Source organism: Dermacentor silvarum, chromosome 2, assembly GCF_013339745.2.
Source record: "Dermacentor silvarum isolate Dsil-2018 chromosome 2, BIME_Dsil_1.4, whole genome shotgun sequence".
Classification (NCBI taxonomy): Eukaryota; Metazoa; Arthropoda; class Arachnida; order Ixodida; family Ixodidae; genus Dermacentor; species Dermacentor silvarum.
Genome location: NC_051155.1, coordinates 59,663,087 through 59,687,594, shown reverse-complemented (window position 1 = coordinate 59,687,594; position 24,508 = coordinate 59,663,087). Strand labels below are relative to the sequence as shown.

Sequence of the window (24,508 nt, the reverse complement as noted above, 5' to 3'; positions counted from 1 at the left end):
TTATTTATGTACCTGATCAACTGCGGCATTCAATAAAAGGTCGAGCGTGAGCAGCAGCCGATGTATTGGTTAGAAAACCTGAAGGCTTCGTCGTTATCTTCTTAGCGCACGTGGGGGTCATATTCTCGCCGATGCGATTTTTTCCCCTTTTTAAGCACCCTCTTATTTCTTAACTCCATGAAGGTACATCTCAAGAACACACATTGACCTTGCCAAAGCAAGTGCCAGGGATCAGTCTTGGTCCATACATTTTCCTTTCACCACCTGGTCAACAATAATTTTGGCCTACTGCATGTCGCCTAATTTTTAGAGACACCGTTTAATATTTCAATTGGTATGTATTTGAGCAAAGTAAATAAGAACTAAAGCAATAAAACCCTCTGGGTCAAGCAATTCTTATCTTGCCAGTTGAAGGATTAATGTGTTATTGGGAACATTATCTTGTTAGCTCGTTGCTTTTCCTCCTTCTGTCCACAGTGTTGAGCAGCACTACAGCAAGTAAAACTCTTTTGACATTATTTTGCAGAAAGTACGGGGCTAACACAGTGTGGTCAAATAAAACCAATGAATTTTTTGTCTACGACAATGAACTTAGCACGGCCTACTACAAAAGAATAGGTAAGTATATATTATCTTTTAACAATTGTTAAAGGAAGGTCATTTCTTTAGTCTCTCTCTCTATATATTTTTTTTCTTCACAGCAATGTTTATTGAAAAGAAAAATCTTGCACACTGCATCAATCACGTTATGAAATAATCGAACCGCTTAGCGCCATTGTGGATCGTTAGAGGCTTGCCAGTAGGCATAATGTTTGCTTTGCCTTGTAGTATGCATCCTGTGCTTCGTATGAATCGACGAGTGGTTTGTAGTACGTTGGGGGGTACATCACGTGGTCATAGCTAAGCGTGGCACTGTAGTCGAGGCTGGCTTGCGCAAGCAGACGTGAGCGTTTCCCTTGTAGACTGCAGTTCACAATCATTGGCGCGCATGTGCCTACGTCACTGGAAGGAGAGAGTTTGGGCATGCTGCATACATATGAAAGTGCGGCCAGTTCCATGTAGGGGGCGTACACGTCCGAACGTTGATAGCTCCCATTGAACTATTTTAGGAAATGTGTGATATTTCTAACTCATATCTTCTGAACAAACTTTTATGATAAACTAAGCAGGCATCAATATGATCTGCTTGAGTAGAATACTAAGGCGACCTAGCTGGTGAGCGACATAACTGGTGAACGATCGTGGAAAAGAAAGTCTAAAATGCGACTCGAAAATAGCAATAGTCCCGTGTGTCATCGTACAAATATTCGCTTGCTTGAAAGCCTTTATTAAAAACAAAAGAGAGAGGTGGAGCCCTTAGGGGGCTTCGCAATGGGTGGAGTCCCTATTCCGGGACCCCATTGGTACCAGCCGCCAGCTTAGCCCTCTGAACCAAGGCCTTTTGGGCCTTAAGGTCTGAGCAACCACGCAGGGCCACCTCCCACTCCTCTCGGGTTGGATTAGGGTTGGGGGGAAGAGCTGAGTTGAGCTGGCAAGCCCAAACCATGTGGTAGGTGTCAGCCACCTCCCCACAGTATTGGCACTTGCCAGTGAAGGAAGAATCGAAATGTTTTAAGATTGCCGGGCACAATAAAGTGTTAGTGAAAAGCCGGAACAAAATGCGTTCATCAGCCTTGCCCAGCCCCTTTGCAGGAGTTGGGTATTGGCGGTGCCTGTCCTTGTAATAGGTCATGATGTCTTTAAAAATAAGAAGATAGCCGCCTTCAGGTTCCAGGTACTCAGGTTATAAGTGGGATGCCCGGTGGATGAGTGCTCGGACCGCCGTGTTTTCGGCTTCATTCCCTATTAGGCCCTGGTGGCCCGGAGTCCAGGCTAGGCAACGGGGGGTAGGGTCAATTCCCCTGTTGCTATAGTTCTGCAATATTCGTTCCGCTAGCGGAGTGACCCAACCAGCTTCATAATTTCGACAAGCCCCACGCGAGTCGGTTATGATATATTGAGATCGGGGATCAGAGGCAGCTAGGGCGATAGCTACTTCTTCAGCTTGCGTTGAGCCCGGGGCTTTGAAAGTGAGCCCATCTACTTGCTTTTCCTCGTGTATGACCGCTGCCGTATACCACCGCCTACGACATGAACCGGCCACATCCACGTAGAAGATTCCGTGTTTGTTGCCAGAGTGGCGTTGCAAGGCGTCCGCTCTCGCCTGGCGACGACCACGATGGTCTTCCCTATCCATTTTTGTGGGGAGGGGTCGAACTCTGACGGCGCGTCTCCAGAGCTCGGGCACTCGGACCCGCTCCTGAATATGATAGTCATGTTTCAAGTGGAGCAGGTCAAGCAAATGCCGTAACGACTTTGTTTGAGCTAAACGTGTATATTGGTTGATGAGGTGAGCTTCCTTGAGCTCCTGAAAGGTGTTCACCACTCCCAAAGCGAGAAGTCTCGCGTTAGAAGTGGTGACAGGGAGGTCAAGGGCCCTCTTCATCACTTTGCGGAGGATAACCTCGACTTTGTCTTCATCATGCTTCCGCAGATAGAGATAGGGGACCGAATATAAAATTCGGCTGGTTACGAATGCATGAGCTAGCCGCACAGCGTCCTTGCTTCGTAATCCCCCTCTCTTGTTGGACACACGTCGGACCATTCGGCCCACTTGGTCCCCAACCTTGCGGAGCTTTTCTAGTGTTGTGTCGACTCTTCTTTGATTGTGAATAAAGAGTCCGAGAATTCAGATCTCCTTGGCATCGTGTATGGGGCCACCACCCAAAGAGAGGCGTATTTCTGTAGTGTCCTTAGGCGATGGTTTAAGGTGCACAAACTCTGATTGGTTTGGTGCACACTGGAGGCCGCAGTGCTCTGCGTAGCGATCCACTACGTGAGCGGCTGCTTGCAGGCATTCCTCCATGTGCCCTGTATTTCCCTCTTTGGCCCAGATGGTGATATCATCGGAGTACAGCGCGTGCCGCACGCCTTCGATACCATGTAGCTGGGCCGGGAGATGTACCATCGCAAGGTTAAAGAGTAGAGTGGAAAGTACAGCGCCTTGTGGCGTCCCCCTAGTATCCATTTCGTGAGGTCCATATTCAGTGTCTTGGATTCTGACGAGTGCGGCTCGATCCGTCATGAAATCCTTGATATAGGTGAATGTGTTTGTGGCACAGTGGGTTTCGCTCAGGTGTGCTAAGATAGTGCTGTGTTTAATGTTGTCGAAAGCTCCCTTCAGATCTAAGGCCAGGACAACCTTGTCGTTGTGAGGGTGCTCCGTCGGCTGTAGTATGTCATGATTTAGTTGTAATAATATGTCTTGTGCCGACTTGTGTGGGCGGAAGCCGAACATGGTGTCTGCAAAAGTGTTACGATTTTCCAAATATTCGGAGAGCCTATCTCGCACCATCGCCTCCATTAGTTTGCCCACACATGGTGTGAGCGAGATAGGTCTCAGGTTGTCCGCATTAATTTCCTTCCCTGCTTTAGGAATGAAAGTGACAAGTGATGTTTTCCAATCGAGGGGGACGGGAGTCTCCCCTTTCCATATCGCATTAATGTAGTTAAGAAGGGCTTCATACGCGCGATAGGGTAGGTTGGCCAGTAGTTTCACTGTGACCTTGTCCCGACCGGGCGCAGTGCCTCTCTTCATTTTGGCTAAGGCCGCCTTGAGGTCGTAGAGTTGGAACGGCTGATCCATCTCTGGATTATCTCTGCCTGCATAGAGATATTCCTGACCTCGAGGGTCCTGTCTGGTGCAGAGATACTTGTCCCTTAAGGTCTCTGCCAGCTGTGTTGTTGTGCCTTGAAAATTGTGTAAAGCGCGTTGTAAGTGTTTCTGTGTTTCTCCTCGTGATTGAGCGGGATCGATCAAGCTGCGGAAGAGCTTCCATGTATTCTTCCCCGACATCTGTCGGGCTGCCGTGTTCCATCGCTCTATCCAGTTTGAATCGGCTAACTGAGAGGCGTACTCGACAGCCTGCTGGGTCATATCTGTTATACGTCTTTTCAGCGTTCTGTTGTTTTTGTCGTTTCCATCGTTTCGTAAGACTGCGACGAGCTTCCCAGAGATGGAGTAAATGATTATCCACCGCTGGGCAGTCCTCCGCAGTCTGTATGCAAGTCTCGTGTTTATGTAGTGTTGTCATGAGATTTTGAACCCAAGAGCTGTAGCAAATATTCGCGCCGGCTGTCCGCAACATACAGTTATTGAATTAATCTCAGCATAGTCTCTGATCGAAGAAGAAGAAGCGCCTCCTTCCTGGAGAGAGCCCGTGCTCACGAGCACGTGCAGCCAGAGACTACCGGAACAGCGAAGAATAAATAGCATGCCTGATGCTTTAAACCTCGCTTCTTGTCAGTAAACCGTCCGCCATTTTAAACATTTGGTGCTGAAGACACGGGATCTACTACCGGAGACCACGGAAGGCTACGAGTGAACTCACCATCATGGAGAAGCTGTGATCGAAGTGGTCGTCGAGACGATCTCTGAATACCAAGCTTATCAACGAGGCAAGAGCTCTTCTCAGTGATAAAACAGCTACAGTTGATCAGCTCAACACTATTTACGGGCGTATCAAGGTGAATAACGATGAGCTGAACAAAATCAACGAGGAGCTAGAGAGCCACATAGCTGATGAAGAGTTTGAGCAAGGATACAACACCGTTGTGGAATACGAGGACAACGCTACCAGTGTCATGAATGAGCTGCTTAGCAAGCGAGACCGTGTTTTCACGTCATGAACACCGGAGCTTCGGACTTCATCGGCAGCCAGTTCAGCGGGAGTCTCTGGAGCCAAGCTACCCAAGCTTACCATCGCCTCATTTGCTGATGATTTGTGTTGATGGAACGACTTGTGGGAACAATTCGACCAGATGATTCACCGCAACGGAAGCCTCACAGTGACGGACAAGTTTAACTACCTGAGGTTCTTCCTAAAAGGCGACGCAGCCTCAGCTATTGTGGGACTGCCTACAACAGAAGCTTGCTACAAGGACGCCATCGGTATACTGAAGAAACGCTTCGGCGATAGAACGAGACTCGAACACGATTACTTCTACAGGCTTCATACTTGGCATTCGGTCCAATCAAGTGACCCGACAGCTCTTCGCAAGCTGTACGACCAGATCGTCATCAGCATCCGCGGACTGGAGACCCTGGGGGTGAGCAAGGCGTCCTTTTCCACAATGCTGTGCGACCTGTTGCTGCGGGGCTTTACCACACGATATAGTGGTACAGTACCACCGGTCTTGCGCCATTCGGGCGACAAGTGATAGCAGTAATGCAGCGTCTATCACGGAGCTGGAACGCCTATTAAATTTCCTGTTCATCGAGTTGGAGAGCTTAGAGAAAAGCCAGTTTGCGAATCCAGGAAGAGAGAATGCGCCAAACACATCTCGCCATTTTCGTGGCTCGAAACCCACGTCTTCAGTTGTCCACAACAGCACTATGAAAGTGCCTGAGAACTGTGTGTTTTGTAAATCAAGTCAACATTCCACAGAAGACTGCGCAATTGATCTACCCCCCCCCCCCCCCTATCGCAAAAGAAGCAAGTTTTATCAGGAGACATGAGGTGCTTTCGATGCACGACTAAAGGTCACAGGGCATGTGATTGTAGATGCAAGGCTACGTGCTCTACCTGCCAAGGACGTCATGCGACGAGTGTGTGTGGTCCGCAAAAAGTAAGCCAGAAGACACGGTAAACAGTCAGAAAAACTACCAGAATACAAACAAGGAATCCAAGCACAAACACGACTGTGTGCGCATCTCTAGGGAAAGATCGGCGTACCATCGAGGATTCATCGACGAGCGCTCCTGCCGACGTTCCGAGCTTGGGCAGCAACAGACGTCACCTGTCGATATATCAGAGGTGTCATAGACGTTGGAAGTCAGCGCACATTCGTCACAGAACGGCTATCACGACAGCTGAAGTTGTAGTGTGTGGGCTCTACCATCATTGCGCTCAATACATTTGTACACAAGTCGAATCGAGCAGCGCAGAAGCGGCGTGTTGTGCAGTTCCGTCTGCGGAGCCAGTTCTCAGATATGGAAGTTGCCTTGCAAGCGATAGAAATTCCACACATGCCGAGATATCGAGGCCAGTACAACCAGCTCACCGTTCGTCGCGGAAATTCAGAAGTCTGGAAACAACTAATCCGTTGTTGGGGAAGCAGGCATAAGCGTTCTCATCGGTTCCGACCAAATGTGGACTGTGATGACGGGTGAAGTCACTCGATGCGAGAGCAATGAGGCACTGATGGCTATGAACTCTAGGCTAGGGTGCATGTTTCAAGGCAACACCAACTGCATGGCATCAGATATAACAGCTTCGCGGATCATGGTCTGCGTACTGAAGACGAGTGTACAAGAGAGCGACAAATTCATCCGCTCGTTTTGGGAACTCGATAGCGTGAGAATATCTGACGCCGTCGACAACGAGAGCAGGCGCAGTCCAGTATTGATGAAATTCGAAGAAACCATCACTCTTAGAGACGGAAGATACAAAGTGATGTTGCCCTGGAAGGAAGAGGTCGAGCTCTCGGACAACAAGCAAATCGCAATAACAAGACTTCGGAAACCTATCAAGATAACGACACTGCCACGGCTGGAACTTCTAGGAGCATTGAGCGGAGCAAGGCTACTTAATTACGTCTCAGGTGCCCTCACTGACTTTGAGATCCACTGTACAATGTGGTCAGATTCCACAATTACGTTGTCATGGACAAAAGGTGACGCAATCTGTGTCGAACAGAGTGAAAGAGATGAGGGGAAAAACCGATACTTCTATGTGGAAGTATTGTCCAGGACAGGCGAATCTTGCTGACCTACTGACACGTGGAGTTTCAATGGATAAGTAATTGTATAACCGTACGTGGCTGCATGGACCAGACTGGCTAGGCGAGTCAGAAAATAGATGGCCACTACAACCCCCAGAACCTATCAGCACAGACGATAGGATAATCTGTGAAATGACTGCCGTTCACGTTGCGATCTCCAGTGCGACGACGTCGACATCGATTCTGGACATTGACAGCTACAGCAGAATCGAAAAGCTGCTCAGGGTCACGGCATGGATATTCAGATTCATCACACAGCCGATTCAAAAAAATGTCGCAGTTTCGCCCGAAATGCGAAGCATCAATTGCGATAGCAAATTAGCAGAGATCTATTCGGAGTAGGGATAGTAGTTTTATCAGCTGCATACAGTTGGACACATTCACTTACTGATTTAACAAGCGTGGTGTCAGCGTGCACAAGCACACATGAATATATCACACTTGATGACCGCAGACAACCACTGTCAAAACGCTGGCAGCAAGCGCAGCCGCCGCAGCGAGCGAAGGTTCGTGCGGTCTATCGCTTCAACGGAACCTGAGCGGCCGAATGCACAGCGCATACAAAGGTCAGAGCCGTGTGGAGATCGCTTGCAAGATACGACGCGCGCGACAACACCGGTAGCCCATACCGGCGCAAACATAATAAATAACCAAGCGCACAGCGCAAAGTACATGAACGCATTTGTTGGCAGAGTAGAAGCCGCCCCCCTCCCTCCCTCCCGCGCTGCCTTCCCGCTTTGCTCCTTTCGCGTGGGAGATTGAGTCGCCAGTTCCCCTTGCGCCCGGTTGCAAGATAAGCATTTGGTGCCGCAGCAAAGCGTCGCCCCCCCCCCCTCCCTCCCTCCCTCCATACCACCACGGCGTTTCGCGCCACGGAAGTCGCGTTTGCTTTCCGCCGTGCGTTCGCTCTCCGTGATAGCGCGCGTCCCACGCGCGCTTTCACTCGCACATACGGCGCGCGGCGACGATTTTATCGCCCTTGGACTTTATACGGAACCTCACGCCGACGGCGACGGCAGAAATCTGCTTGAAGTGTCCATATAATTGCTATTGCAATAAAACAAAGCCCACCCTGGTTTTCTAGTAGCCGAAGAGATCACTGAAGCAGGAAAATATTGAATCAGACATGTACAGCAGCAAGCCTTCAGCGAAGATATAAGTTTGATTTCGACGGGTATATCAGCAAAGGCAACCTCTCGCATTAAAGACCTCAACCCATTCTTGGATGTCGACAGCATCCTCCGGGTGGGCGGGCGCCTGTTGCACCTTGACGCTTCTGAGGAGGTAAAACACCCAGTCATCCTCCTGCACGATCATCACATTTCTGCATTACTGACAATGCGAGCACACTGCGAAATACTACACGGAAGCGTGAGAGACACTCTGACACAGTTGCGAGAGCATTATTGGATCTACTGGGCACGAACATTAGTGAAAAAAGTCATACACGGCTGCTATACGTGCAGATGTCTCAGAATTGGCCCTGGCGACGCTTCAACTGCTCCTATATCACGTCATTGTGCAAGGCCGACGAACCCATTCGAAGTCACTGGGGTTGACTTCGCAAGACCACTATTTGTTGTGACTCAAGCCGGAGAAACAAAATGTTACATAGCGCTCTTCGCATGTGCCACATCACGAGCAGTGCCCCTTGAACTGGTTTCCAGCATGACCTCAGAAGACTTCCTCATGTCTTTACCGCGCTTTGTAGCGCGAAGACAACGCAAGAACATTTAAGTAGACGTCAAAAGACTTGGTCTTCAAGTTGCTTTCCCGAGAGAACGTAACGGCATACTTCAGCCAGAAGAGTATCACTTGGAAGTTTATTCTTCCCAGCGCACCATGGTGGGGCGGCTCGGGGGAGCGTCTGGCCAGGACGATCAAGCTTCCACGAAGAAAGGTTCTCGGCAAAGCTCACATTACTTCGAAGAGCTGACGACTGTGGTTACGGAAGTCGAAGCAGGTCGTGAACTCGAGGCCTCTCACCTATGTTGAGTCGGACAGTGGAGAACCTGGCACATTAACACCAGCAGACCTCATCATAGGACGGAGACTAATTACGCAACCACAGGGCAGCAACGACGTGTCAGTGGACTTACACGCACAGAAGCTGTCCGACGACATGCCTAGAGGAAACGGCTAACTGAGAACTTCTGGAAGAGGTGGACGAAAGATATCTGCTGCAACTTCGATCAGAGCACTTTACCAATGAGAGACCCACCAACGAAATAAAGGCAGGAGATATCATAGTCCACGCCGAGAAATTACCTCGACAAATGTGGAAACTCTGTGGGCATGCGCTTCACAAAGCCGCCTGTCGCACGTTGAGGGACACAACCTGATGGATCGTGGTGTTGAGGTGTCGCAGATTGCTACCCTCATTAGTTCGCCTCGCACGAATTGAAATTACTCGCTCGACTCAAGAAAGCAAGCTTTGTTCACGTGAACTTTGCATCTGAAATGCCGTCCGAAATTTCGCTGGCCGAATTGAACATCGTACCACGTGGGCGATGCGCATGCCGAATTCCTCTCCCTTGCACTACTTTAGTGTTTGTCGAGTGCGTTGAGTGTACGCAGCGTGAGCGGAGTCGCCCCTGGTTTGCTGTCACCTGCACATCGTCAGCGCTGCTGCCCCGGACTACAATCGAGCTACCCCAGGCGATGCAGATGCCTGTGGCCAGTTCGGCGCAGCGATTTCGGCGGCGCCTGTGTCCGGCTCGCTACCCTCGGCGGCTGGGAAAAGAGCCGGCAGTCACCAACGGCTACAGCGGCTCTCGCCGGCAGGGCGCGTCGGCGCGAGCGACGCTTGCTCGTGCCGACTTCTGCGTCGCCGTTTCCGGAGTCCTGTGCTAGAGTCGTGCCATCGAATCTGCAGAGCTGGTGCTGTGACCAACGGACGCCAGCGGTGAACACCAGACACAATGTCAGCTCGCATGTTATGGAAAGCGCGTGGACATTTTTCGCTGGAGTATGTGTAGTGATTTAAGGTTGGGGGGATGTGGGGATGCGCGACTCACACGCGTCCCCTGATGTTGTTTTCCCCGCATGTCTCCTGTAGTCCGGCTTCTCCGCGTGGCTAAGCCCGCGGCAGTCGTGGTGGTTGCGGCGCATTGCGGGAGATGGCGCGAGTGTCGCGATGCTAACGCCGCCGAACGGCGGGGTGACTTGGGAGAGAAAAGTCGAGGGCGCTTCCTCTTTGGCTTGGGATCGGCGGCGAACACGCACGAACGCTTCGCGCGTGCGCCGATCCACGCTTCGCGAGACCGTCTCGCGTGGCTAGGAGCAGGGCACCGGTATGGACGAACACGGATCGTTCGAACGCGCCACCGTTCGCGTGACCGTACACGTGAACGACTAGGCGATGGTGTCATAGCAGGGGGCGAACATATTAGCTCGCTATCTGGTCGCGGTGAGTCGGACTTCCTTGATTTGTCGCGCGCCCATGTGAATGTTCTATGAGTAGTAATTCGGCTAGCGTGTATTAGTGTATGAAAGGTGCAATAAATGCCCATTTTGATTGTTTGCACTACTGTGTTGTCGTTCCTTTGTCCCAAGAGCGCGTGTGAGACCCCACAGCTTGACGCATTTGGGATGTAGTACATGAATATCACATTTAATTCTACACGTTCTAGGAAGAATATTTACCGACTACAGTTACAATTACTTCTTTCAAAAATGTAATCGATTACAGTGGCCCTGTACTGCCCAACGAAAATAATTTGGCGATTCCTGAAAAAGTAACCGATTACTTTCACGAATATTTCCTCCCAGTTTTAACATAGCACAAATACAGTAAATACAACAAGCTGACCTGACTCTCTGACACCGTCCTCTGCGACGTTTGACCCGTTCTTTATCTCCTCAAACAATCGCTTTTTCAAAAAAAAAAAAGATTTCCGTAATTTTCCCTCGTTTGCTTGTGGGGACATCTGGCAGCGACACTGAAAACTCGATCTACGTGCGCGCTGTAAAGAAGGGTGGTATTTTAACGCACGAGCACCTTGCGCACAACACTGTGGCACAATCTTACTCAATGTCGCGATGCGCGGTTCTAGGTGCCCCATGAAGCACAGCGCTACATTGTTGCTGGGGCTCGGGGAAGGCCCTTCCGGTAGGGCCAATGAGAAGCTAGAAAAATCGTTCCTAGGTGATCTCCTAGGACGAACGTCCCAAGTGGCTATTGTTATCACGCCATAGTGGTGCTAGTTATATTTGTCGGCCAATATGTGGTGGATCCCTTAAGAGTAGCCCATGTCTGCCTGTCTGAATGTACATGGTGTTTCTGCGAAGACATTAAGGATTATTTAAAAATAGTCATTCTGAAAGAAAAGGACGCTTCCTTCGCAGGCGTGCCGACGGATGATACTTGGTAATTACTCACTAATTAACTAGAATCCATTAATTAACTTTGGAAATTTGGTTCAGTGGGCTCATTGTAATCGGGAAATTAAAGCAATCTCTCCGTACAAACCACATCAATCTCGGCAGTGTCGAGATTATAAATGCGCGCCAAAATTCTATGACTGTGCTGTTTTATACAGACACAAGAACGAAGAATGACGTTTAATGGTCGAGACCTGGCATATCAATAGTAGTGGAGGCGCATGCCTGAGCCAGCCTTCGAATAATTTGCATAAAGAAGAAATGAAATGGCTAAACAGTAATCTCTCGCGTAGACCCACACGTGTGCCTGCATGGTTGACAGGTGGCGCTACCATACCTGTGAATGCGCAGGTAAGTTTAGTGCCTACTTTCTTTTCCGCCACAGTGCGCCCTTCAGTTGATAGTCGGCGTTTGCGGTGTGTGGCTCTCTTATATAGGTGTTTTGATGGATGGAGAAGAGTCACTGGTTTCTGCCTCCCATGTGGGGGCATGGCTCAGTGACTGTCTCTTCTCTTGTGTCCATGTCTGCACACCTTGCCTTATTTCCCGATGAATCCCTGCCAACTAGCTCACCTTTCTGTTGTTCTAATCAGAAGTGACACGTGCACCGGTAATTTACAAGCGCACCGTCAAAGGAGCGCTTTGTAGAATTCTATGCTATCACTACGCTGGCCTCTATGAGCTTTCGAAGACTGGACTGTTCGCCCTCTTTCGAATTTTTGCACCTTCTCCACGCAATTCATAGACCGTGTAAAGGGTTCTTGCCATTATGGCTCATTTGCCGTAGGCAATTAGACATGACGAAAGGGCGTGCGAAGTCAACAGCCCCCCCCCCCTTTTAGTGGCAGTGTCATCGCCATGGGTACATTCATTCATGGGTACATTCATCACATTCAGCAGTAGTTAATTACCCCTGCATTACAGCGCTCCACTCACAGTCATTTACGTGCAGAGAAAGAACCGAGAAAGTGCTTGTATACTTTAGTGCGACACGCCGCCTGTTCTACACGTTTGAGAGATGAGCGGTTAAACAATATATAACTTCGGTGCTCCCCCGCCAAGTCGGAGCTTCTGCTTTACAGAAAAGAGAAGGGAAGAAGACCCAACGATTGGAAGCCAGTCTCCGAAAGCAGCATCTGTCTTCACACTTGTGATGGAGGGGTGATACCCAGGGTCGACGTCATTCGGGTCCTGGGCATGTTTGTCGAAGTCAACGGCGGGAACGGAACGGCTCTCCGCAAGATCATCGCAAAGACGGACAACGCCTTCCGCCTCGTTCGCAGAATCGCAAACAGACACAGAGGCATGAAGGAAACCAATCTCCTCACCCTTATCAACGCCTTCGTATTATGCCACTTCACGTACACGATTTCTATGCACAACTGGCTCAGAGCGGAGCGAGACAAGCTCAATGCTCTCATCCGCAAAGTAGTGAAAAGGGCTCTCGGGCTACCCATTAGGACCCATACTGAAGATCTCCTCAAGCTGGGGGTACACAACACCGCCGAGGAGGTTGCCGAAGCGCAAGAACGCGCGCAACTCGCTCGCCTGACCACCACAGCGGCAGGTAAACGCATCCTCGAAGAGCTGGGTTACCCTCCTGTGGTATCTTCGAGGGTCAGTACCCCGATTCCTAGGTGCATTCGAGACAAGTTCGAAGTGGCCCCCTTGCCTCGAAACGTCCATCCCGTCCACAACGAGGGCAGACGCAAGGAGAGAGCAGTAGCAATTCTGAAAAAGATCTATCAACAAGGCATCAGAGCACGCTTCGTCGACGCAGCGGAGTACAGCGATGGAAAGACCTTTGCCGTCGTCGTGGTCGACTCCAGCGGCAAGCTTTCCAATAGCGCTTCAATTCGCACTTCAGACCCCGAAGTCGCCGAGCAAGCCGCCATCGCCCTCGCCCTGCTAGACGGTCGTGGGTCTGAGATCTACAGCGATTCCAAAACGGCAGTTAGGGCTTTTCAGAAGGGTCGCATCGCCGAGCAGGCTGCTCGTCTTCTTAGCGTCTCCAATCCGGATGCTCTCACGCATCATTCGATTCACTGGTTTGCCGCTCACGTAGGGTCGGTCGAGGGTGCTCCCCCGAACCTCAATGAGTCTGCTCACGAGGCTGCGCGCGACCTCACCGACCGCGCTTCCTCTGTAAGGAGAGCCGACACCCCCTCCCCCCTACGGCCACAGGGATGCTCCCGCTACTCACAACGAGGTGACAAAATTTTTCTACATGTCCAGAAGGGTCTTTCCACCCCCTCATCCCAAATTGAATAGGGCGCAAGCTGTTTCGTTTAGACTTTTACAGACCGGCACATATCCGTGTCTGGCCGTTCTGCACGAAGTTTACCCTGACGTATATCGCGACGACGCCTGCCCATCCTGTGGGCAGACTTCCACTCTAGCACACATGCTCTGGGAGTGCGGGTCGAGATACCCCAAGTTCAGAAAGGATGAGTGGGACTCGCTTCTGCGTAGCCCCGCTCTAGACAAGCAAATCCTGGCTGTCCGGCGTGCCCGCGACCCGGCCGGTGGGCTAGACCTGCCGGTCCCGACGTGGGACTAGCCGGGTGCGCGACGAGTTCGCGTCCTCGCCGGACCTGTAATAAAAGTTATTTCACTCACTCACTCACTCACTCACTTACTGGTCACATGTATTTTTTTAAAAGGTAATCGGTTTACAGTGAGCGTTACTGAGTAAAGAAATGTGATTGATCAATTACAAAACTGGCACAAGTAATTAATTAGATGTCAGTCGTCACGTAGAAGTCTGATGAATATGCTCTGGCTAGACGTGTGGAAATGACAGCAGTCAACGGTAGCGACCTACATAGCGCGTCGCCCGCGAGCTCCAATGAATGCTCAGCAGCGCTGCCATTCTTTTTGGATACGACGATGCTGTTCAGCCAAATGACGCATTGTTCAACGCGACGTTTCCGCATACTAGAATCATGACCTAAGTACTTCCAGTGATTGTGAGCTACGGTACGTGTCCTTTTTCTAGGTAAGCGGAAAATATGAGATATTTCTTGTTCTTATCGCTAAATAAAATGACTGTTACAAGTCGTCCGCCGTTCTTTTTTTCCAGACACGAAACTTTCCTTTCATTTTGATAAGCTGGTTAGCAACAACCAAGTAATTTACACGGATCAGAAAACATGTATACTTATGAAGTCGGAAGAACTTGGTAAGGTATCTCTTTATTGTTTAAAATGCACTAAACTTTGAAACTCAGAACCGCTTTTCAGATCGCTTTCCTAAAATAAGGCACGTGTAATTTTTACCGCAATTAGAGGAAGTAAAAGCGAGGTAATAACGCAACTGAGTGCTGGTTCAACCTTCCAATACACACATTAGACTGCGTTGACTCGGAATAGTGATGTGCCTCGTGTTTTCTGTTTCGTTCATTGCCTATCTGACATCGCACAAAGAAAATTCTGAATCGTAAAATTTCCCTAAATGTAGTTAGTGAACAGTGCCTATGGTTTCGGGCTAAAGTTGACGCCTCGCTTTCCCTCATTCCGATACAGGAGCAAAGCTATACTGGGAAAGTACTACAACGTAAACTTATGTATAGCTGATTACACGAATGTTTTGTTTTAAAGAGACACTAGAGAGAAAAATTATTTGAGCTGCATTAATCACTTTTTCCATCTACAACACCAAAACGGCTACACTTACCATGACAAGAAATTTGGTAAGCAGGAAATGACCCAATAGAGTGACATGGGTGTAATAACAATTAATTATGCAGTTTTACATGGCAAAACCGCCATCCGAGTATGAGGCACGCTGTAGTGGGGGACTCCCTATTAAGTAACACCACCTGGGGTTCTTTAACGTGCAGCTCAACCTAAGTACACTTGTGTTTTCTTCGTTTTGCCCCCATCGAAATGCGGCAGCCGTGGCCGGGATTTGATCCCGCGACCTCGTGCCCAGCAGCCCAACGCTGAGATGGGTATCGACGCAACCTTTGACAAGGGGCCTTGTCGATACGTCATGGGTTTTGACGGCATTTGTTCAGGCCTAGTTAATTTTTCATCGCTAAAGATGGACTACAGTCTATTCTAAAGGAGCAAAAGACTGAACATAGCAAGTTTCAAGAACATTTGGTGAGCCACAACGGCATAAATCCGAATCAAGAAAGAAATTTTGAAATCAGCGGCGTCACATTGATGTTTTCGGCGCAAATTTCAAGAAAAAAAAAACAAAATTTGACCGTCTAGTAGAGGTCGAGCTCTATGAAAGCGGGCAGTACATTGTAATTATATCCCTCATCTGATCCTTTGCGTGCGAGACGGGTTGAGAAAGGAAATTTATGCACAGATGTGTTATTTTCACCAATGCAACCAAGCCGAATGTTGGGCGATTTCGCTCAATTTTCAACATTGGAAAGCAGCGGTGCAGGAGGTTTAGAGGCGCAGAGGAAGAAACACAAATATTTAGCATTGACTAACAACCAAATTATTTGAATATATTTTATGAAGTTTAACGTCTCAAATCAACACACTGGCTTTACCATGTGTCCTAGCTAACGTTAGCCAAGCTGTTCAACACGGTGCAAGATCTATAATTATAAGACCTACGGTGTTCGGTCTTCAGTGTTCTGACAACCCAGCACCATTGGTCTTAAAATCATACATTGCACCGTGTTTGTCCATCATTTTTTTTTTTCATTGCAACAGCTTGGCTAACGTAAGCTGCGACACCCTATACCGGATGTTTCAGCGAACACTTTCCAAAATGTTTAAAGGTTGCCTGTGGCAGATAGCACAATTCTAGTTCATGAGCTGGTCTACTCGATGAGGCAGAAATTATTTGCAAAAGAAATTGAAATGCATATTCGACTAATTAAGCAGACATTCACTAATTAAGTTTCAAACTAATTACCTTATGGCCCATATTGCAATTTACTAATTCTAGCCGTGAAGTTCACAAGGCGGATCCGTTGGAAATAATTCTCAGGATACCAGTTTCAATAAATTAATTCCTGAACTTCGCGGAGAAACTCATTTGCGATTCCAGTCACTTCTTAACAAAACGTTGTGTCATGCACAAAAGTTAACTGGAGCGCCAAGGCATTTGTCCGCAAAGTTCGGCAAATAGTATCTCGAAGCTGGTGTCATCCTGAGAAGTCATTCCAAGTGGACCCGCCTTGCGAACTCCAGGGCTAGAATTTGTAAATTGCAATATAGGCCCTAAGGTAATTAGTTCAAAACCTAATTAGGGATTTCTTGTTAATTAGTCGATTATGCATTTCAATTATTTGTGGAAGAAACGTCCGCCCCTTCGAGTACACCAACTCATCAACCAGAACTGTATATAGATAATAAATTTTTTCCACCACCACCAGAATTGTGCTATCTGCCACAGGCAACCTTTAAAATTTTAGAAAGCGTTCGCTGAAACACCCGGTATATCCTAGTGGGGATATCGGGATAAATGTCAATCACGTAGGCCTTTTTACGCGCACCTAAATAAAAAAATGGAAGACGCTTAAGCTTCGCCTTTAAGAGTGGAACGTGATAGCGTTATCGGGCCCCTTTCGCATCGCATTTTGTTCAGTGGGCTTCCCTGCAACACAGAACGTGAGAACGCCACCTTACAAAGACCAAGCTTACACCGATCCCCTTAAAGTCGGTTTCACTTTTAAACAGAAATACATTGCTGGGAAGACGTTTTTCTAAGGGCAATATAAGTCGTCTGATATTAAAATGTGAAGGCCCTAGCACGTTTTTATTATTCTATTAATTGTTTGCTATTGCCCCGACGCGCGCGCGTGTCTAAAACGCATTAGGCAGGCGAAGTCCCAATTTGACCTGCCGAGGATGCGAGCGCCATCTGGATGGAATTTTCGCAAGTAAACTACCCGAACGCACCGGTGTTGGTATGGTAGAAATGCTGGAAAAGGGGTTTGTGCTTGAATGTCCTCGTAACAGAATTATGTTTTCTCGTACATTCAAATTACAATCCGACGCCACCATGTCCGAAGCTTGTGGTTAAGTCGTACTTTACCATTTTTCTGACGGATTCCACTGTGAGAAATTCAATTTTTTTTCACCAATACCTTGCACCACGTGGAGGGCCTGCGTGGTCGGATTAGTTCGGAATTATTTTCGCCGCCACGAACGCTGACATCCACGCCCACGCCGGATTTTCTGCGACACCGAGCCCTTCACTCTATCGCGTTAATACACGAGCATTGCGTTCCGCAAACAACCGAGATGAGACCTTCATGGCCTGGAGTCGAACCTGCGACCCCGCACTCACTAGCAGGACGCCACATACCCACTGACGATTTATTGGATACAGTTGTACCTAGATAGTAAACCGCTTTATGGACTATATATTTTGAATACACTGTATAATTTATAAAAGACATACAGTAATCCACTCGCTTAGACCGAACAGCTACATTACTACGCATAAATGCACCAAATCCCGATTGAAATCAATTCATTTGCGAGCACTTAACAGCGTTAACGCGCAAATCACAAATCGCGATGCGGTCACAATTGGAGAAGCACGCCCACTAGCGGGTAAAATCAAACGCAAAGCCCCAACCTCGAACCAGTCAGCGAGACGGAAGGGGACGAGGAGGAAGAAATGGCGGACCCGGATGAGACCCCGACCGATGCCGGTGCCGTTGGGCCAGCCGCCACAACCAAGCGCATCAGAGGAAAGCTAACTGCCAGACTAGCTTCCTTCGAAAAGCGAATCATGGAGCTGTTCTCCAGGATAGAAGAAAGAATTACACACTTAGAAAGACCCAAGATCCAGCCCAGAGGCCGACCCTTGGCGTCGGCAGAGCAACCACAAGAAATCCCAAATCCCGGAAACAGTGAAAAAGGGCCATTCTGTCATCCCCAATAATCAAAATGGCGAACGCCAAAGACCTAAAGATTTAGCAGTGGAATTGTGCGAGTTTCCAGAGGCGCAAGGTCCCACTAAGCCAACTCATCAGATCAATAGCGGATAAACAGCACGCGATTCTGTTACAATAAACGTTAAGCGGCGAAGAAATCTCCTTCCCGGGTTATCACGCAATAGCGGGACAAGGGGGAAAGAGCTAGAGGTATCGCGATTCTAATTAGGAAAAACATCTCGTTTATAATGCACAACGTTCCCTTCATTGTCGCTTTTGTCAACGATCTCGGGGGCATGAGGGTGTTATGAGAGATGGGGCTGGAAGACGCATGGTAGCACTGCAAACAGATTTTAATCCCACACAACCCAAAACAAAATTCACTCAGACTAAACCACACTGAAGGAATAAATACTAACAAATGTACAACCAAATGAATAGCCACTAAACATGCCCTTAGGTTCCGCCTACATTAATTCTTGGCGTTTACTACACGAAAGTCAGGCAACCCTAGCCTCAGACTGCGACGCTACAAGAAGAGACCGCTCTTACTGACTTTTGCCGTCGCACGTATTTTCCCAGTCTGAAACGTGGTGGATCTTCCTCAATGTCGGTATTCTCGCCGACTCCGTGAACGTCGGCCAGTCAACTCGTTCGTCGCAGATGCTGCTGTACCGAACTCTGTCAGCGACGTGGCACCTAGGCACAACAGGTTAGGCCTAACTCCGGGACACGCAACTTGCTGACGAGACGCCCCGGGAATTATCGAACGCGCTGGTCTGCCGATGAAGGGGCATCCTTTCTAGAGTGCCCGGCCCTACCGTGAGATGCTGCAGCTAGTCCAAGGAGCCTCACTTGAACTTCGCCGAGGTCGACGGCCACACCCGGGACTGCCAGCGTCACGGACTTGACCGAACCTCCAAGGCTCCCGTCACCAGTGCGATGCTGACGATGAGACCTTCCTGACCCAGAACCACGTCGATAATCCCAGGACAGCGCCGTTTCCCGCTCGATTACGGCTCAGGTCCCGCGCCTCGAGGGCTCGTGCCGTTTGGACCGCTCCGTGCACATCGTCCTCTTCTTTTCTCCTGCCGCATGCCTCTTACTCATGACACTCGTACAAGGCAGGACTCGAAGCTCAAGTGTTAAAATCATACCGAGCAGAACAAGCAACGCCGAACGTATTTATTCTTAATGTATACAGTTCCCCAGTGGATGGAAGAAGGAATTTCAAGGTGCTTCTGGTCGCCGCGGTACGCACTGCGAAAAACGCATCCCTGATAGTCGCGGGAAACTTTAACGCCCCCAACACGGTATGGGGAGATGGTTACTCAAGCACCAAGGGCACGAACCTAGCTAACGCCGCCGCGGAGCTCGGCCTAACGTTGATTACAGATCCCAGGCTCCCTACCAGAATCGGCAATTCGGTCAGTCGTGACACGTCACTTGACCTCGCTTTCCTCCGAAGTGCAGAAGACACATGGGACAACCTCCAAGAGGACCTGGGCAGCGATCACCGCATTCTGGAACTCCTAGTGCGCGTAAACCCCAAACCACCCAGGAAGTACACGTACGTGGACTGGGACCTGTTCCGCAAAATCAGAGGCGAAACGGCCCCACCGAGCGAAACCTATACAGAACTGATACAAAACCTTACCAGCGCGGTAACACAGGCGACCAAAGAAATCACTACGGACATAGAGGCACCTAAAATGTATTCGAAGCTTGCCCACCTCCTGAAGGCAAAGAATGCCCTCTTGGAAAGGTGGAGGACCCATAGACTCCACCGCAGACTCAGGGCGAGAATCGCGTGCCTCAACAGGGAAATCGAGTCCTACGCATCCCAAATCTCCAGACAGTAATGGGATGAAACATGTGCAGAAACGGACGGTCGCATGCGAAGTAGATGTAAATGGAGCCTGCTTAAAAATCTTAACAGCGATAAGCAATCCAGGAGCAAACTCAATCCCGCGTCAGATAGACTCGTCAAGAAACAATTCTCGATAGGCCTCACAGAGAAGGAGGTAACCAAAAACCTAGCGTACACATACGTCTCCCTGGCCCATAGTTCGGACGGCCGGGGCGAGGAAATCGCTTACGAAGGCCATCCGGCGCAGATCTGGACGAGCCATTTGAGACCTTAACGGCAGATCGGCGCCGGGGCCGGACGGAGTCACGAATAAACTCCTCAGGAACCTGGATGACAGGGCCATCGAAACACTTAAAGACGAGATCAACCGGGTATGGAATTCCGGCCAAGTCCCAGAAGAATGGCGCACCACCAAAGTAGTACTCATCCCTAAGCCGGATAAGCCCCGGCACATTGACAATTTCAGGCCCGTCTCTCTTACGTCCTGCATCGCCAAGGTCGCGGAACACGCGATCCACAGCAAAATCGTTGCACATATTCAGAGAAGGGAACTCTTTAGGCCCAACCTAGTCTGGTTCAGACAGTCCCTGTCAACACAGGACGCTATGCTTCTTCTCAAGAGGGCTATTTTTGATAATACGACCCGCGACGTAAGGGGAATCCTCGCGCTGGACCTCGCCAAAGCTTTCGACAGGGTCAAACAAAGGCACATACTGTGAGAACTTTCTGCCCTTAACCTGGGAAGGAACTTTCAATACGTTCACAAGGTCCTTCCTGGCAAACCGCAAGGCACACATCAGGCTAGGAACGGTTTCGGGAGGTCCATACGAGCTGGGAAACCGTGGTACCCCGCAGGGCTTCGGTCCTCTCCCCGCTACTGTTCATACATAGCCATGCACAGGCTTTCCGCTCGCCTCGCTGAGATTCCGAACGTGGAACACGCCATTTACGTGAATGACTTTTTGATCTGGGTGCCGGGAGGATCAATGGCCACGATTGAACACTCATTACAGAACGCGCTAGCAACCATCGAGGGGTTCCTCTCCGGCACAGGGCTTAATCTCTCCCTGTCCACATCGGAACTCTTGCTGTACAGACAATCTAGACAGGGGGTCAGAAAGCTCGAGCCTCTGGAAAGTCTCCCGATAGTTATCAAAGCCAAAAACGGGCAGCCAATACTGAGGGTAGACTCGGTCAAAATTCTAGGTCTGCTCATCGACGCCAAGGGTTGCTACGCGACGGCTCTCAGTAAGCTCTCTGGTCAGGCTGGAAACGTCATCAGCATGATCACCGGCATCTCCATCCGAAGAAGCGGGCTGAAGGAGGACAATCTTATCAAACCTTTTCAGGCCTTTTTTATACGCCACATTATCTATATAACCCCCTACCTTAATTGGAGCAGGGCGGAGAAGGACAAACTAGACGCGCTTATAAGAATGGGCCTCAAACGTATACTGGGACTTCCCCAATCGACGCGCACGGAACGACTACTGAAGCTAGGGCTCCATAACACGATCGACGAAATTATAGAAGCCCACTCAGCGGTGCAGGTTTATAGACTATCGTCCAGCAAGGCAGGAGTTAGGATACTAGAAGAGGCGGGCATTCAGCCCAGGCAGGACCCGGAGGATAAAGTCTGTCTACCTAAAAACGTTAGTTCCCTAATTAAGGTAGACCCGATTCCGCGGAACATTCACCCAGTACACAACGAGGGTAGGAGACGCGCGAGAGCTTCGGCAATCCTCAAACAGATCACTCAGGGACTACATGCTCTATTCATAGACGCCGCTAGATACGACAGCGGAGACGCGTTCGCCCTATTGGTTGTGGATCGTGAAAGGCAATCTGGCGAATGTGCTCTCTGTGCGCACGAATTCTGCTCACGAAGCGGAGGAGGCGGCTATCGCCCTGGTCATACAAAGCGCACATTCTCCCCTCTTCGTCTTCTCGGACTCCCGTACAGCCGTTAGGTCCTTTTCGGCGGCGCGTGCATCCAAACGGCGAATACGATTGCGATCAACACGCTCACTAATTTCGGTCAAATCGGCACGGAAGCATATTTCCACATTTCATGGTTCCCAGCCCACCTGGAGGACTCGGTCCAACCGCACGGCTGCAACCCCAGCGAACAGGCTCACCGGCTGGCGCGCGATTTCACGACCCGCGCAGCCGTCAACAGCCATCCTCGTAACGAGGCTTGCATCCAGAAAGACCGATTGTGCAGCTTTCACGAAATCGTCTCACACTACTGCTTGGGAAGGAGATGGTTCTCTCCTCCTTACCCAAAACTAAACAAAACACAAGCTAGTACGCTCAGAATGCTACAAATGCGCACGTACCCTCACTCCGCGGTCCCTTAGCAGGATAGACCCAGACTTCCCGCAGTCGTGCCCCAAATGCGGAGCCGATTCGTGCTATTTTGATCATGTTCTCTGGCTGTGCCCAGCCATAGAAAACTCTATACTTGCCACAAAGGAACAGTAGGAGGAATTCCTCAGAAGCGACCACCACCACATCCAGTTTCAGGCACTCCAGAGGGCCCACGACATCGCAACGGGATTTCGCCTCCCGGTGCCATCGTGGGCGGAGCCACCGACTTGACCTGAGGAAGCCTTCGGCTCCCCCTGGCCACCGTTACTCAGCACCAACTTAAAGTTCTTGTCAGCCGTCATTTGGTTGATACATTACACAGACCGGACTCACTTTACCTACAAACATTTTGAAGGTAAAGTGAGTCCGATCTGTTTAGAGGCATCAAAAATGAGTTATTTCACATAGCTATTGAGCTGTATTGCAGGAAAGATGAGCACCTTTGTGCGGAATGACTGACACATTTAACGCTATTATGAGGTGTGTTTAATGAATCATCGGACAAACGATTTCGTCCTCGACCATCTCGAAGACAAATTTTTCTCGTAATTTCCCCGAAAGTGCACGGCATTTCAGTACTGGCCTCGAAAATGAATGAACAATTATATCTGGCATAAAATACTTGTTAAATGTTAGATAATATGAATTTTTTGCAGCGAAGCTGTTAAGGGCTAACTTCCCCAGGATCGTGTCCACGTGGAGAACAAAACTATCATCATCAGCATTGGCTAGAGTGTCATCGTCTTATTCCGCAGCTGACTCGTTGGCGCCCCTCGGTTTGCGCTCGTGCTGTTGGATGCCGTGCCAAGCACGTGCTCGTGCTTGGCACGGCATTCAACGACACCTGGAGCAACAACAAAACGACGCGTTGAACAACAATTTCGGCTCCATCTGCGTGGCGGTTTCCCGCCAGTTGTGCCTTAGCACAGGTGTCAAAACGGATGATGGATGGCCCATTGTTATAGACCTCTTTCACAAGTGTCGTGATACTCGGCGGCGGTACGTCCCACCAATCATTGTGCCCCTTTGTTTTGGGACGTAGAGATCGCGCATGCGCTGTTGTCAGCAGTTGCCCTTTCGACTCGGCATAGGACAGACGCTCGTTTAACCACATCTTCAAGGATCCTGACAATGCCGTGCAGTGTGCCGCGGCTATGGACGCTGTGACTCATACACATGCTAGTCTATGACGATGAGGCGGATTTGGCGCAGCAAGCGCACTACTTGGCCATCGCGCCGGGTGAAAACAAGACGCCGGTGTCCTGTCTCTTTGACTAACATGCCGAAGACGCTCAATATAGTCAATTATGATAGTATATAAATTCAATATAGCAATATTCACTATAGCAGATCCACCATAGTCACAGCTTCGCTGGCTTCCATCTTCACAGTAGTGAAAGGGCTCTGAATTTTTTTTTTTTTTTTTTGCTTTCTTTTTTTTTTCCAGGCCACCAAGTCTGGGTGCAGACGGACTACTTACTAAAGTACAAAAAGATACCTTATATGTGTACCCTGTTATACGAAGCCTGCGCTGGAAGGAAAAAAAATTGGGCGTATGATTGGAACTTTTGTCCCCATAACGGTCACTGTTCAAAACCGGACAACAAGAACTCTTAGGTAGCAATCATTTTGATTGCTACCTATAGCAATTCAAAATCATATACCTTCGTAATGAACGCCAGTAAATCTTTTCTTTCCTTTTTTTTTCAGATGACGTTGGGGCTTTTTTATTTGTGCTCAAGCTTAACAGCGAATTATTGTTTAAACGTAGTTTTTCTAGTACACTAAAAGTAATGGTAGCCCTGCATTTTTAAGTAACGATTGACTATACGACAAATTAAACAGCAAGCCTGTTTATTTATTAAATCTGTCTAAACTATGGTAACGCCTTGCATAGGCGCCAGCTACTCTTTTGCACCGACGTGCAATAAAAAGAGGAGCAATTTGGAAAGAGCAAAGCCATAATAATACAAATGTACTAAAACGAGTTCCTGCCGTGTCGTTCACAATACATGACACAAAAGCTACAAGCTCACAATTCAAGTTGACACGCTAGAACGCATGCCGACTGCAGTCCATGTGCAAAAAGGAATTGAAAAAAAAATACAAAAAAAGATCTGCGGATCCCACGCACTGTGGGAATAGGTTTAGGCGAAGCTTTCCTTGGTGTGTGCAAAGAACGCTGTTCCTGCTTAGCGATCATT

General features: G+C 49.2%; 1 long non-coding RNA gene across 1 annotated transcript; it reads left to right on the top strand.

The window, feature by feature from the left end:
* Positions 1 to 526: 526 nt before the first annotated feature.
* Positions 527 to 23,989, top strand: LOC119441514 (uncharacterized). Its single transcript, XR_005189928.2, has 3 exons — positions 527 to 618; positions 14,288 to 14,386; positions 23,752 to 23,989. It is a non-coding gene; the product is annotated as an uncharacterized LOC119441514 (long non-coding RNA).
* The last annotated feature ends 519 nt before the right edge of the window (positions 23,990 to 24,508 follow it).